A 14,975-nucleotide genomic window follows, 5' to 3' on the forward strand; every position below is an offset into this window, starting at 1 on the left:
TGGCTAATTTTTGTATTTTTAGTAGAGACGGGGTTTTGTCACATTGGCCAGGCTGGTCTTGAATGCCTGACCTCAGACAATCCGCTCGTCTTGGCCTTCCACAGTACTGGGATTACAGGTGTGGGCCACCACGCCCGGCCCTAATTTTGTATTTTTACTAGAGATGGGGTTTCTCCATTTTGGTCAGGCTGGTCTCGAATTCCCGACCTCAGGTGATCTGCCTGCCTCAGCCTCCCAAAGAGCTGAGATTACAGGCATGAGCCACTGCACCTGGTCCAAATTGTCCCTTCTTTGGCCAATGGGAGTGCCTTCACATTAGCTCCTGGGTCATTTTGGCATGAGTGCTTCTGATGGCTTGTTGCTTTCTTGTGTGACAAGATGTCCAGGCTTATCTTGTACATTAACAGCCATAGATCTGGAATTATCCCTTTCTTTAACCAGCCCTGGTTCCTTTCAGAGGGAAATTGTATTTAGTGACCACAGTCTGGAAACTACAGATTGGTTGTCACTTCTAGGCCTTTTCAGTGAATGGGGCTAGGAAATACGTTATTTTTAAGGTAAAATATTTTATGAGTTTCATACTGATTTTTCCAGTATAAACTTAGGAACAGATGATTTTGTTGAATTTCTTTAATTTTATATTTGTCTCATGCTAAAAATTTTGGTTCTTGATCATAATCATATTGATACCATTACTTGTCAGTGTTACTGCTGACAATATGATTACTGAAAATAGTTTAAGAATTTAAAGCACTTTCCCAAATTCTTTTCATTTTTAGGATAGATTCCTCTAGGGATGTCTGGTAAAACTGTTTTAAGTCATTTGAAATAATTCCTTTTTGCATGATTATACCACCAATTCAACAAATATTTAGGGTCATTGCACTTTGCTTTTGAATTTTAGAGATGACAGTTTTTCAATTATTTTTTAAACAATTATGGAAAACATATACATGGTTCCCGAGCTAAATGTGTAAAACAAGGCGGAATCAGAGAAGTCTAGCTCTGATTGTGGTTCCCTCTATTTTTCTTTCCTGCATTCCATTTAAAACATAGGAGCAAGAGTGTGTGTGTGTGTGTGTGTGTGTGTGTGTGTGTGCGCGCATGTCCCTGCATGTGCACACACATATAGTTTCTGCCTCCTAATCCCATCTTAGGTGAATGGTAGCACACTATGTATAATTTTCTTCTTGCTTTTTTGTCTTCCTATTATTTCCTGCTGATCACTCCATAGAAGTATATAGAGGCATTCTTCATGCCTTTTTTTCTATTTCATTGTGTGAATTTACCATAGTTTATTGCCAGTCCCATATTAATGGACATTTGGATTGTCTTTAGTGTTTTGCTGTTAGAAATAGTGCTGCAGTGAATACCTTGTACATACATACTTATTTTTTTGTTGTTATTGTCTTTTAGAGGGATATTTCAGTTTTAAATAAAACAACTTGACTTCAGGAAGTATTCAAGTGTAATGTTAGTGCTACTGATGGATTGTTCTGGGAATAGTGGAGGATGCAAAAGGCCAGTCTTGTGATCTAGGGTAGTAATCTTTCTTTGTGTATTATGGGTCCTCTCAGTTCTGTATTATTGTTCTTGTAAAAACCACATTTGTAGAGTAGCTTCTGTGTTTTCTAGTTTCACTCTGTTTAAAGTAGATTGAGACTTTAGGAACATTTGAAGCAGTCAGAGCATAGAATTCTATCTTTTTTTTTAATTTAAAATTTTTTTTGTAGAGATGGGGTCTTGCTGTGTTGCCCAGACTGGTCTCAAACTCCTGGCCTCAAGTGATCCTTCTGCCTCAGCTTCCCAAAGTACTGGGATTACAGGTATGAGCCATTGCACCTAGCCAGGATTCTGGTATTTTAAGTATTGTTTTCTTGTCTTTTGTACTAGTTTTATGTATACTCAATTTGTCAAAAAATTTTAAGGAAAGTAATATGCCTGTATGGATGCTTTCCAAAGTATTCAACTTAGGTTTTATAGAAATAGTAACTTCTTAGTTTTGTAGCCACGTTTGTCCATTTGTGATCAGTTTATGTAGTATTCAATTAAATTATACCATTGCAGAATGAGTATAACTGACATAAACAGGTTTGGAGATTAAGCAATAGGTTTTTGATAATGTATACAATTCAACTGGTAGTAGCAGAAATATGCACATTGTTAGAGAGTAGCTTAAATGTGAGCATTCTTTATTTTCTGGGCATTCACTAATCTATTTTAGGGAGGAATGATAGCAGCAGTTCACTTCTAAAATTTTCCAGTTCCTAGTAGGAGCCTGGCACTTGGAAGATGCTGGGAAAATTGGGTCAGACTATGAGAATATGTGCTTGTCCATTTGTTTGCTTAGGTTAAATGAATGAAGTATTCTAGGTCTTCCCAAAGGGATTTAAAATAAACTAAAAATCTCTAAGACGTGATAGCTGACTTTAAAAACTATTCCTGATTTACGTTTATATTACTTTAAATTTGGTCTTGGGTTATTATTTTGATGATTGACTAAAACATTTTTTTGCTTTTATTATAGTTTTTTCACTAAAAGGTGTTTTCTAGGTGGAGAAAATTGAAAAGAATGGATTCCAGGATCATAAAGCGAGTAATAGTTTGTAGTGTTTTTTTTTTTTTTTTTTTTTTTTAACATTCTACCACCTGTGTGCCAGTTAGTAATAAAACTACTAGTTTTTAATAGACATTCACCACCTTTGGGATTCCACCATGGGAAAATGGGAGCAGTATTCCTTTTCTTTCTTTCAGCTTCTTTAGTATATATACATATCACAGTCAATGGTGCAGAAAGGTTAGGAAACTGGAAGGATACAAGGTTTAGTCATAAGGAAGCACAAATTAAAGTTCCTGGAATATTTTTACCCCTGCTCTGTATGGAACACCGTAGGGAATACTAAAGAAACGTGATGGTACAGAAGACTGTAGGGATTGCTAAAAAATATGCAACAGTCCAGGGATCATATAGCCTTTTAAGTAGGACAGGCTTTGTACCCTGCAAGGAATGATCTAAACTGTGTGATATATTGTATCAGTCAGAGTTCTCCAAAGAAACAAAACCAATAGGGTGTGTGTGTCTCTGTGTGTGTGTGTGTGTGTGTGTGTACAGATATACCTATATATATATAGATAGCTAGATGAGATTGGGAGAGAGAGATTTATTTTAAGGAATTGGTTCATATGATTGTGGAGACTAAAAAGTCCAAAATCTGTAGGGTGGGCCGGCAGGCTGGAGGCTCAGGGAAGAGTTGATTCTGGAGTTCAAGGCTGAAGGCAGTCTGCTGGCAGAATTCCCTCTTCTTCTGGGGGAGGTCAGTCCTTTTTATATTAAGGCCTTCAACTGATTGGTTGAGGCCCACGCACATTATGGAAAGCAGGATATTTTACTCAGAATCCACCAATTTAGAACCTGGGTGTGGTGACAGGCACCTGTAGTCCCAGATACTTGGGAGGCTGAGGCAAGAGGATCACTTGAGCCTAGGAGTTAAGTCCAGCCTAGGCAACATAGTGAAACCCCATCTCCTAAAAAAACATTGCATCTCTTAAAAAAATGTTGAACTCAAACCAGGGGCAGTTGACAGAGACTCTTGGTATCCTTTCTGTGTATCTTCCCACTCCCAATCTGCACTGTGATTTTATGTTCTTAATAAGAGACTTCTGACTTATGATAATGTTATGTGCATGGGGCCTGGTGAATATTTACTTTCTAGTTGTCAGAAGAATGAGACTAAAACAGTTTTCTTGTGCATATCTGTTTTGAGAAGCAGGTCTGGCATTACTCTCATTGTATATCTAGGAGAGGAAGTTTCAGCTGAGTCATGTATTGACTTGAGACCTGGAGCAGGTGGATCACTTGACCTCTCTGAGTGTTTCCTCGTCTGTAAAATGGGAATAAATCCGGTCCTGCCTTAAAAAAAAGTCTGCCAATTTAAATGTCAGTCTTATCTTAAAAATACCTTCACAGAAACATTCAGAATAATGTTTGACCAAATATCTAGATATTGTGGCCTAGTCAAGTTCACATGTGAAATTAACCATCACTTATATTGAAGGACTGTTTTTATGTGACTAATGTCCACCTGTAAAGAAATTGGGTAACTGCTATGGGTAGTAAGGAAGGGAAAGGGGAGTATGTTTTGCTTGTAGAGAAGAAATGCTTTGAGGTGTGGTCTGAAGGCCAGGGAATTTTGGGCCTGATGGGCAAAGAGGAAAGAGCATCTCAAGAAGATGGGACAGCATGAGCAAAGGTAAGGTTGACCATGGCATGTACAGGGGTCCTTGAGAAGATTTGTCCTGCCTGGGCAGACATATCTCGGATGGTCAGGGGATAAGGTGAGTACTGAGGCAAATTCTGCTCTGGTTTTTCTGGTTTACTGCAGTATGTAGAGAATATGCTTGTTCTGGCCTGAGATGACAGCTGACTGGTGCAGAGCAGTGTGTGCCACTGTCCTTATGTGCTGCATTGTACAGTGACATGCTGAGAATTCTTTCTGCAGGAAGCACTTCAAATGAAGTATAATTGCCTTCAATTTTTCTGTTATAAACTTTGGCCACAGTTTCTACCTCTGTCAGCCTACTAAAGATGCTTCACAAGATCCATGTGTTTGTTAAGGATCGTGAGATCTTCAAGAGGTATGGATTGCTAGAAGGAATTCTTGTCTCTAAACGTTGGGAATATTTTTGGATCTATTTATTAATGTTATTCTGTAGTAGAAATAGAATTGAGCACCTTTTTCCCCGTATTATAAAGATCATAATTAGCTTTGAATTTATAATAGGTATGAAAACACCTTATAAAAACACTACTGATAACAACTATTATTATCAGAGGAAAAAGTAGCAAAAACAATACGTGGTAAATTGTTACAAAATGGCTCCCAGTGAATCACTGCCCCCTGTCCCTGCTCCCAGCTCTGCCTGTTTGCAGTATGACTTCACTTGTTTCTCCCATTGTCTTAGTCTGTGTTGTGCTGCTGTAACAGAGTACATGAGATGGGGTAATTAATAAAGTACAGAGATTTAGTTCTTACAGTTCTGCAGCCTGGGACGTCCAAGGTTGAGGGGCTCACATCTGGTGAGGGCTTTCTTGCTGCATCATCCCATGGTGGAAGGCAGATGGGCAAGAGAGCATGTGCATGGGATGGAGAGAAGGGAAGGAGGCTGAACTTATTCTCCTATTAGGAACCCACTCCCATGATAACTAACCTACTTCCTCAATAACAGCATTAATCCATTAGTGAGGGCAGAGCCCTCATGGCCTGATCACCTCTTACAAGTCCCACTTGTCAGCACTGTTGCATTGGGGATTAAGTTTCCAATACATGAACTTGGGGGACACATTCAAACCACAGGACCCATCAAGTGGTAGAGTCTCTTTTCCCCTTTCTTGACTTTGGTCTCAATCAGCAGACAGTGCAAGCAGAGGCACCATGTGTAGTGGGTGAACTGTCTTGGGATGCTGCTGCCACCATGTGAAGAAGCCTAGAAGAAAAGGCCACATGGATAAGGCCCTTCCCTCCCTGCTGAGCCCAGCGAAGCAGCCTATGTAAGTCAGGTAAGGGCAGCAGAAGAGCTGCCCAGCCAACCCATGGAATTATGAGAAATAGGAAATCATGGCTGTTCAAGCAACAAAGTTTTGGGTAGTTTGTTACATAGCAAGAGAAAATGGAACATCTTGTGATAAGTGGCTGGAATCCATGCCTGCAATTCTAATCATGGCTTCATTACTGAGCCTTCAAGGAGGCAGAAAAGTAAATAGGTTTCTTCTCTAATGGTGTGGTGAATACCCAGGGAGAATGCTGGGCTGCTGAAGCCTTGACCTATCCTTCATCCTCCTTTCGTTATCTATAGGGATCAGACACTGTTCTCTGCAGGGGAAGCACTGAAGAGCTCTTGTAGGAGCTCAAGAAGGTAGACTATTTCTTTTCTTTCTTTTTTTTTTTTTTTTTTTTTTGAGATGGAGTCTTGCTCTTGTCATCCAGGCTGGAGTGCAATGGCATGATCTTGGGTCACTGCAACCTCCACTTCCCGGGTTCAAGCAATTCTCTTTCCTCAGCCTCATGAGTAGCTGGGATTACAGGCGCCCGCCACCACTCTCGACTAATTTCTGTATTTTTAGTAGAGACAGGGTTTCACCATGTTGGCCAGGCTGGTCACGAACTCCTGACCTCAGGTGATCCACCGCCTCGGCCTCCCGAAGATTATAGGCATGAGCCACCGTGCCTGGCCAAAGGCAGACTATTTCTGTGCTTGATGGATTGAAGGTGTTTTCCAGGTGTTGAAAACACCTGTTCTGTTTCTCAGAAGTGAAATGCTAAAAGAACCCTAACAAATCTTCTCTTTTCCCTTTTCTTAACTTTGAGTGTTTTCAGTATTTTTGTATTCTATTACTAAGGGAATACTGTGGCTATTCCATAATTTCCCTGAGATGCAAAATCTTTCAGAAAGCCCAGACATTAGTCCAGGCCCTTTTTCCAGTTAATTGCACCTGGTTTACCTAATTCGCATACCTGCCCCAGTGGTTGTACTGAGGTCTTCCCGAGTCATGGAAGGAGTCCCGATAGCAAGCACTGTCTGGAGCCAAGTCCTGCCTGCCCCACATTAGCATCTCACTCTCAGGCAGCTGTGTTCTCTCTCTGTTACTCTACTTCTGGGGATTCTAAATTGCATACACTGCCTTTCAGTCTACAGCCTGACTGCTCTCTCTTAGCCAAGCACTTGCATTTGGACAGGACTTCAGCATTAGGCTTTGTTGTTTTCCTTAGGGGCCCAGTTTTTATGGAATTTTTTCCTACTGGGTAACATTGTTGGCACACCTTGAATCCATCCATTCTGCCGCTCTTCTTGGCTTCAGCCTCTGAGGTTGTGTGTTGGAAAATTACCTTGCATCTTCTACTGGAATAAAGATGAAAGAACATAAGGATGTGGGCTATAGTTTTTAAATGCACTGTTTCTTTTCTGTGGCTTGTGATACAAATTTGCAAGTGAACTCAAAATGCTACAGTTAAATATCTGCCATGAATTCGACCTATTTGAGGCGTATCTTAGTGCCTTAAAATAACCCACTTTTGAAGTATCTAATTTATTATCTTTGCCAAATTTTAGGCAGATATAAGCATTGCTTTGGTTAAGTTGTCCCTCTGTATAGACAAAAAAGGCAACAAAAGTCCTGTCACTATTTAATACTTCAAATGTGAATTCCATGTTGTCTTCTATATCCATAGGGATTATAATAGCTCTTCTTTACTATAACAAAGACAGGAACATATCATGTTTTATCTTAGTCCTTCCTGTAGCAGTGCCACTGTGAAATAAAAAAAAACAAAAAAAAACCGCTAGATATTTTAGGTTCACCTGATCGGTTGCTGCACACTATCACATTTAGTCAAGCATAAGTTGTGCATTTTTATCCATTCTAACATCTCTGAAATTGGCACCTTGGAATCCCAGGTTAGTCAGGGGCAATTATGGTCTAGTTGCATAAAAGCTTCTTGTTGGCACCTTCTGTAAGGTCAAGCAAATGCTAGCAGCTGAGAATCCTTGAAATATGGCTGTGAAAGCTTGGGCAAGTTGATTAATTTCTCTAAGCTGTGCATGAAAGGGAGATAAAAGTTTCTCTCCTTCCTGGCACTGCTATGAGATTTAAATGAAATATGCATGTAAAGTACTTAGGATTTGCAAATGCTTTCATCTAGTTTTTTCCTCCATTATTATTGACAGGCAGTATTTTTATACTTTTTAGTTTCTTCATATACTTTATCTGTTTAAATCATTTATGCTTTGGATTTTATTTTCCACTTATTTTCAGCATTTCTTATTTATTATTCTTTTATTTAACATTTATTGTACCCTTTATTACCTCTAGTAATGATCTGAATTTTTTTGGTGGGGGACAAGGTCTTACTATGTTGCCCGGGCCAGTCTAGAACTCCTGGCCTAAAGTGGTCCTCCCACCTCAGCCTCCCAAGTAGCTGGGACTACAGGTACAAGCCACTGCACCCGGCAATGCTCTAAATTACTGTAGGAGATTTAAAAACTAACAAACTTCAGTCTTTTGTTTCTGGATAAACTTTAGTCTGTGGGATGTGTTTGTATGTCTTATGATTTCTTCACTATTTGTAATTGCATATATATTTTCTGGTAGTTAACTTTTTTTTTTTTTTTTTTTTGAGACAGGTTCTCCTTCTGTCACCCAGGCTGGAGTGTAGTGGTACAATCTTGGCTCACTGCAACCTCTGTCCCCTGGGCTCAAGTGATCCTCCCACCTGTCGCCCAAGCAGCTGATACCACAGACATGCACCACCACGCCCAGCAATTTTTTTTGTATTTTTAGTAGAGATGGGGTCTCACCATGTGGCCCAGGCTGGTCTCAAACTCCGAAGCTTAAGTGATCCACTCACCTTGGCTTCCTAAAGTGCCAGGATTACAGGTGTGAGCCACCACTCCTGGCCTGCTTTATTCTTGTTGCATTAAAAAATTCCAGCTCATGACCGGGCGCTGTGGCTCACGCCTGTAATCTCAGCACTTTGGGAGGCTGAGGCGGGCGGATGGCCTGAGGTCAGGAGTTCGAGATCACTCTGGCCAACATGGTGAAACCCTGTCTCTACTAAAAATACAAAAAAATTAGCCAGGAGTGGTGGCGTGCACCTGTAATCCCAGCTACTCGGGAGGCTGAGGCAGTGCAATTGCTTGAACCAGGAAGGTGGAGGTTGCAGTGAGCCGAGATTATTGCGCCACTGCACTCCAGCCTGGGCAACAGAGCAAGACCCTGTCTCAAAATAATAAATAAATAAATAAATATTCAGCTCATTTTTATATTTTAAAATGAACTCACTGTTTTTAAAGCTAATAGTTTTAACAGGCCAAGCCCAAATAACAAAATTTGTATCAGACTGTTTTTTAGTGGGTAACATATGGAGACTTTGTGGTGTTTCTCTGTCATCTTCCCTGAAATTTCTCAGAGCTTTCAAGTTTAATTTTGGTCTTCGTTTCAGTAAAAGGCAGGAGCAGGGCAATCTTTATAGCTTTATAGCTTAAGGTTAGCCTTGCTAACCAGTGGTTAAGTGAGTGAGACAGAGGGTGAGATGTGATGTGGCAGGGGGAGCCTTCTTTCCTAGCTGAGTGAAGGGAAGAAGGCTTTGAGGTGATACTAGTGCAGTAGCATATTTGGGCTCTCATTCAACTGTTGGATAGCAAGCTTCTGTAACTTGCTATCTATCCAGCATTGGGTTTTTTGACTCAAAGGTTGAAATTTCTCATCTGTAACTTAGGAAACTTAAGTTTTCCTCTGTCTTAAAATGCTTTGATCAGTAATTCTTTACTACTTACACTTGTCATCTTTTAAAATTATTCTTAAAGATACTTAGATTACATTCCACTATATTTGAATTCCATTTCAATTTTCAACTAAGTCTGATGTGGTCAATCTGCTGCAGATATTTAAAGATCAGTGGGTTTCTTCCCATCTGAAATGAATTGTACCAGGTTGACAAACATGAATTTTTGTTAGTTGTTTCCAAATCTCCACTAGGGTACTTGCTCAGGATTTGAGACGGAGAACAGTGTTGCTTAATAGTTTGAGTTACAAATGAAATTCTCAGCCATTTTTGCCTGCTGTCTCAGGGAGATTGATCCAACCAGCATTTATTTAATAGATCTTATGTGATAGGCATTGGGCCACAGAAAGAGAGATACAAAGGTAAGCAAAATGAGATATGCTGCCTTTGGGGAACTTATGGCTGAGTAGGGGAGAAAGTCATTAATTAAAGAACTCAATAAATGTAACATTCTAACTGTGAACATTGTTAATAAAGTAGAGGTTCTTCATTGATCTTATAAAGAGCTATGAATGTGGAATTTCCTCTGTCAGGATGGTCAGATGGTTGACCAAGAGTTAGCCCAAAACGGGAAGGAAGAGTGTTGCAGGCAGAGAATACCATATATATAGGCTGTGGTGGTAAGGTGCTGGGAGGTCTGAGGGGACTGAAGGAACACTGCTGTAGCTGGACTACAGAGAGAGGGGTAGTACAAAATGAGGTGGGATAGATACATAGGGCCTTGTAAGCTGTATTAAATGAGCATCTTGAGGTGTAATTTAGGCACCATAAAATTCACCTATTATAAGTGTACAATTCAGTGATTAGTAAATTTGAAGTAGTGCAATGTCATTGTAATCCAGTTTGAGACATTTCCTTTGCTCCCAAAATTCCCTCTTGCCCATTTGCAGATAATACCCACAACTACACCCAACATGAGGCAATCACTGATCTGCCTTCTCAAGACACTTTATAAAAATGGAATTGTATAATATATAGTCTTTTGTGTCTGACTTGTTTCAATTTGCATAATCTTTGAGGTTCATCCATGTTGTAGTGTATATGATTGGTTTTTTCCTTTTAATTGCTGAATAGAATTTCATTGTATAGATAAGCCACGTTTTTATCTATTCTTTAGTTGGTGGACATTTGGAATATTTCCAGTTTTGGGCTATTATGAGGAATGCTGCTATGCACATTCATGTATGTGTCTTTGTGTGGACATATGTTTTCATATCTCTCGGATGAATTCCAAGGACTGCAGTTCCTGGGTCATAGGATAAGTTTATGTTTAACTTTTTAAGAAACCGCCAGACTGTTTTCCAAGTATCTATATCAATTTATATTCTCACCAGCGATATGCGAAAGATCTAATTTTTTCTATATCAAACAATTAGTATTGACTATCTTTTTGATTGGAGCCATTCTAGTGTTTTTGGTTGTAGCCATTCTAGTGGGGGTATAGTGGTATATCATTGTGGTTTTAATTTTTAGCATCTTTTCGTGAGTTTATTAGCTATTCATATGTCTTTATTATTTTATTTTATTTTTTAGAGACGGGGTCTCACGCTGTTGCCTAGAATGGAGTACAGTGTTGTGATCATAGCTCACTGTAGCCTCGAACTCATGGGCTCAAACGATCCTCTTGCCTCAGCATCCCGAATAGCTAGGACTACAGGCACATATGAGAGCCTGGCTCTCATATATCTTCTTTGATATATCTTTTTTGATGAAACGTCTGTTAATATATTTTGCTTATTTTAAAATTACGTCGTTTGTCTTACGTAGGAGTTCTTTATTCTAGATACAAGTCTTTTTTTTTTTTTTTTGAGACGGAGTCTCACTCTGTCACCCAGGCTGGCGTGCAGTGGCGCGATCTCAGCTCACTGCAAGCTCCGCCTCCCGGGTTCACGCCATTCTCCTGCCTCAGCCTCCTGAGTAGCTGAGACTACAGGCGCCCGCCACCGCGCCCGGCTAATTTTTTGTATTTTTAGTAAAGACGGGGTTTCACCATGTTGACCAGGATGGTCTCGATCTCCTGACCTTGTGATCCGCCCACCCCGGCCTCCCAAAGTGCTAGGATTACAGGCGTGAGCCACCATGCCCGGCCAGATACAAGTTTTTTTATCAGATATATGATTGTCAAGTATTTTTTCCCCAGTCAGTGGCTTATCTTTTTTATTAATGGTATCTTTTAAAGTGCAAAAGTTTTAAATTCAATAAAATCTGATTTATCAATATTTTCTTTTTAAATAACATCTGCAAAGGTGGGCATTCAAGCCAAAGTTATGGATTAAATCACCCAGGGAAAGGGAGCACAGAATGAGAATCAGAGAGGGTTAAATGGAACTTTGAGGAATCTCTGCGTACAATGTCGTGCTATAGGGGATAGATCTGCAGAGGTGCAGATGGAGCAGGAGGAACACTAGGACAGTGTTATGTCATTTAAGTCAAAGAAAAGAGTATTTTAAGACTAGGAAGAGAGTGAAAGTATCAAGTCAAATAACATGAGGGCTGCAAAACAATTTTTAGGCTTAATATAGAGAGCATTGTAGACCTTACTGTACTGAAGCCAGATTGTAGTTAGTTGAAATGTGTATAGAAAGTGAAGAAATGTTGAATGTGAGTGTAGACCACCTTTTCCTAGAAGAGTAGGATAGATGGGACAGTAGTGGGATATGACTGAGGAGTCAAGTGAAGTTTTCTTGCCTTCTTCTTCAAATTTTTAATTAGACAATGTAGCCTTTTTATTTATTATCTTAAATAACGATCCAGGAATAATGCCAGTTTTGGAAAGTGTGTGGCATTAGGTGTTGATCCGTTTAAGGTCACATGAGTCTCATACCTGTTATTCTTTTTATACTTTCTCTCCATTGAATTCTTCAGAATACCTTCAAAATCTAAAAAATAAAAGTAATACGTGTACTAAAATACATGTAATAAAAGTAATACATTTCATTTTGAAAAATGAATTGTAAGCTCAAACTCTCTTATTCAAAACTCTTGGATCAGAAATATTTTAGAATTTAGAAATTCTCAGGTTTTTAGGAAAGTAGTCTGCCACATATACTGTAAATTATCAGATACTCCCATCGAGGCCTGGAGTAAGAATCCTTACTCAAACGCACTATTTCTGCATTGAAGTATATATAATATTTACACTAAGCAGCATAAGTATAGTTTTGAGTAGCTTCCTGTCAGTTCAGGTCAGGTTTTGGCCCCAGGGTGTTCAATCAAGTCTTTTTTTTTTTTTTTTTTTGAGACGAAGTCCTGCTCTGTCGCCAGGCTGGAGTGCAGTAGGACGGTCTCAGCTCACTACAAGCTTAGCCTCCCAGGTTCACACCATTCTCCTGCCTCAGCCTACCAAGTAGCTGGGACTACAGGTGCCCGCCACCATGCCCCGGCTAATTTTTTGTATTTTTAGTAGAGATGGGGTTTCACTGTGTTAGCCAGGGTGGTCTCTATCTCCTGACCTCATGATCTGCCCGCCTCAGCCTCCCAAAGTGCTGGGATTACCGGCATGAGCCACTGCGCCCGGCCTACGAGTTCAATCAAGTTTTAGTGTTAAATAAGTAAAGAAAGGGTAGAGTGGTTTTTAAAAAATTTTAATTTTGGTAGTTTTCTGAATTTTAGAACTATACTTAGGAGCTTGGTGTACCCAGTGTCCTAGAATGAAAAACAGTAGTCCTTTGCTCTGGTCCTCCACAGTCCAAAGCATTGTTGTGGGAATGGACAGAATCTTCCCCATAGGCAGCCGCATGTGTCTTCTGAGAGGTGCTTCCATGTTTTCAAATAATATGTTCATGAACATTAGCTATTATCTGTTGACTTCCTTTTTTACCCAACCTTCCCTCTTCCCATCCTCCCAATTTGGTTATGTCTGTGTTGCTTATATGATTGTAACGTTTATACCATTGTCCGTGTTGAAATTTGTTTCATTTTAAAGCCAAATTATTACATTTTCTTTCTTCTATAGTTGTTGTTGTTAGTAATTGCTTTATATTTTCACTTGCATTATTTTATTTTATTATTATTATACTTTAAGTTTTAGGGTACATGTGCACAACGTGCAGGTTTCTTACATATGTATACATGTGCCATGTTGGTGTGCTGCACCCATTAACTCCTCATTTACATTAGGTGTATCTCCTAATGCTATCCCTCCCCCCTCTCCCCACCCCACAGCAGTCCTTGGTGTGTGATGTTCCACTTCCTGTGTCCATGTGTTCTCATTGTTCAATTCCCACCTATGAGTGAGAACATGTGGTGTTTGGTTTTTTGTCCTTGCGATAGTTTGCTGAGAATGATGGTTTCCAATTTCATCCATGTCCCTGCAAAGGACATGAACTCATCATAATGATGCATAGTATTCCATGGTGTATATGTGCCACATTTTCTTAATCCAGTCTATCTTTGCTGGACATTTCGGTTGGTTACAAGCCTTTGCTGTTGTGAATAGTGCCGCAATAAACATACGTGTGCATGTGTCTTTATAACAGCATGATTTATAATCCTTTGAGTATATACCAAGTAATGGGATGGCTGGGTCAAGTGGTATTTCTAGTTCTAGATCCCTGAGGAATCGCCACACTGACTTCCACAATGGTTGAACTAGTTTACAGTCCCACCAACAGTGTAAAATTGTTCCTATTTCTCCACATCCTCTCCAGCACCTGTTGTTTCCTAACTTTTTAATGATTGCCATTCTAACTGGCATGAGATGGTATCTCATTGTGGTTTTGATTTGCATTTCTCTGATGGCCAGTGATGATGAGCATTTTTTCATGTGTCTTTTGGCTGCATAAATGTCTTCTTTTGAGAAGTGTCTGTTCATATCCTTTGCCCACTTTTTGATGAAGTTGTTTGTTTTTTTTTGTAAATTTGTTTGAGTTCATTGCAGATTCTGGATATTAGCCCTTTGTCAGATGAGTAGATTGCAAAAATTTTCTCCCATTTTGTAGGTTGTCTGTTCACTCTGATGGTAGTTTCTTTTGCTGTGCAGAAGCTCTTTAATTAGATCCCATTTGTCCATTTTGGCTTTTGTTGCCATTGCTTTTGGTGTTTTAGACATGAAGTCCTTGCCCATGCCTATGTCCTGAATGGTAATGCCTAGGTTTTCTTCTAGGGTTTTTATGGTTTTCAGTCTAACATTTAAGTCATTAATCCATCTTGAATTAATTTTTGCATAAGGTGTAAGGAAGGGATCCAGTTTCAGCTTTCTACATATGGCTAGCCAGTTTTCCCAGCACCATTTATTAAATAGGGAATCCTTTTCCTATTGCTTGTGTTTGTCAGGTTTGTCAAAGATCAGATAGTTGTAGATACGCGGCATTATTTCTGAGGGTTCTGTTCTGTTCCATTGGTTTATATCTCTGTTTTGGTACCAGTACCATGCTGCTTTGGTTACTGTGGCTAAGCCTTGTAGTATAGTTTGAAGCCAGGTAGTGTGATGCCTCAAGCTTTGTTCTTTTGGCTTAGGATTGACTTGGCAATGCGGGCTCTTTTTTGGTTCCATATGAACTTTAAAGTAGCTTTTTCCAATTCTGTGAAGGAAGTCATTGGTAGCTTGATGGGGATGGCATTGAATCTATAAATTACCTTGGGCAGTATGGCCATTTTCATGATATTGATTCTTCCTATCCATGAGCATGGAATGTT

At 39.6% G+C, this 14,975-nt stretch overlaps 1 protein-coding gene across 8 annotated transcripts in view; it reads left to right on the forward strand.

Annotated features, from left to right (window-relative positions):
* Positions 1-14,975, forward strand: part of MARCHF8 (membrane associated ring-CH-type finger 8) — a 142,933-nt gene that overhangs the window by 40,293 nt on the left and 87,665 nt on the right. For 3 of the 8 annotated variants that reach the window (XM_054522213.2, XM_054522214.2, XM_063727289.1), the window contains one exon: positions 1,734-1,826. The exons of 2 other annotated variants lie outside the window; for them this stretch is intronic. The gene's annotated coding sequence lies outside the window, so the exon portion shown is untranslated. Of the gene's footprint in view, positions 1-1,733; positions 1,827-4,553; positions 5,549-14,975 lie in introns of those variants that run through there. 3 more of the 8 variants (XM_063727288.1, XM_063727290.1, XM_054522215.2) reach the window with 2 other exon arrangements.

The sequence above is a fragment of the Pongo abelii genome, chromosome 8, assembly GCF_028885655.2.
Source record: "Pongo abelii isolate AG06213 chromosome 8, NHGRI_mPonAbe1-v2.0_pri, whole genome shotgun sequence".
NCBI classification, from domain to species: Eukaryota; Metazoa; Chordata; class Mammalia; order Primates; family Hominidae; genus Pongo; species Pongo abelii.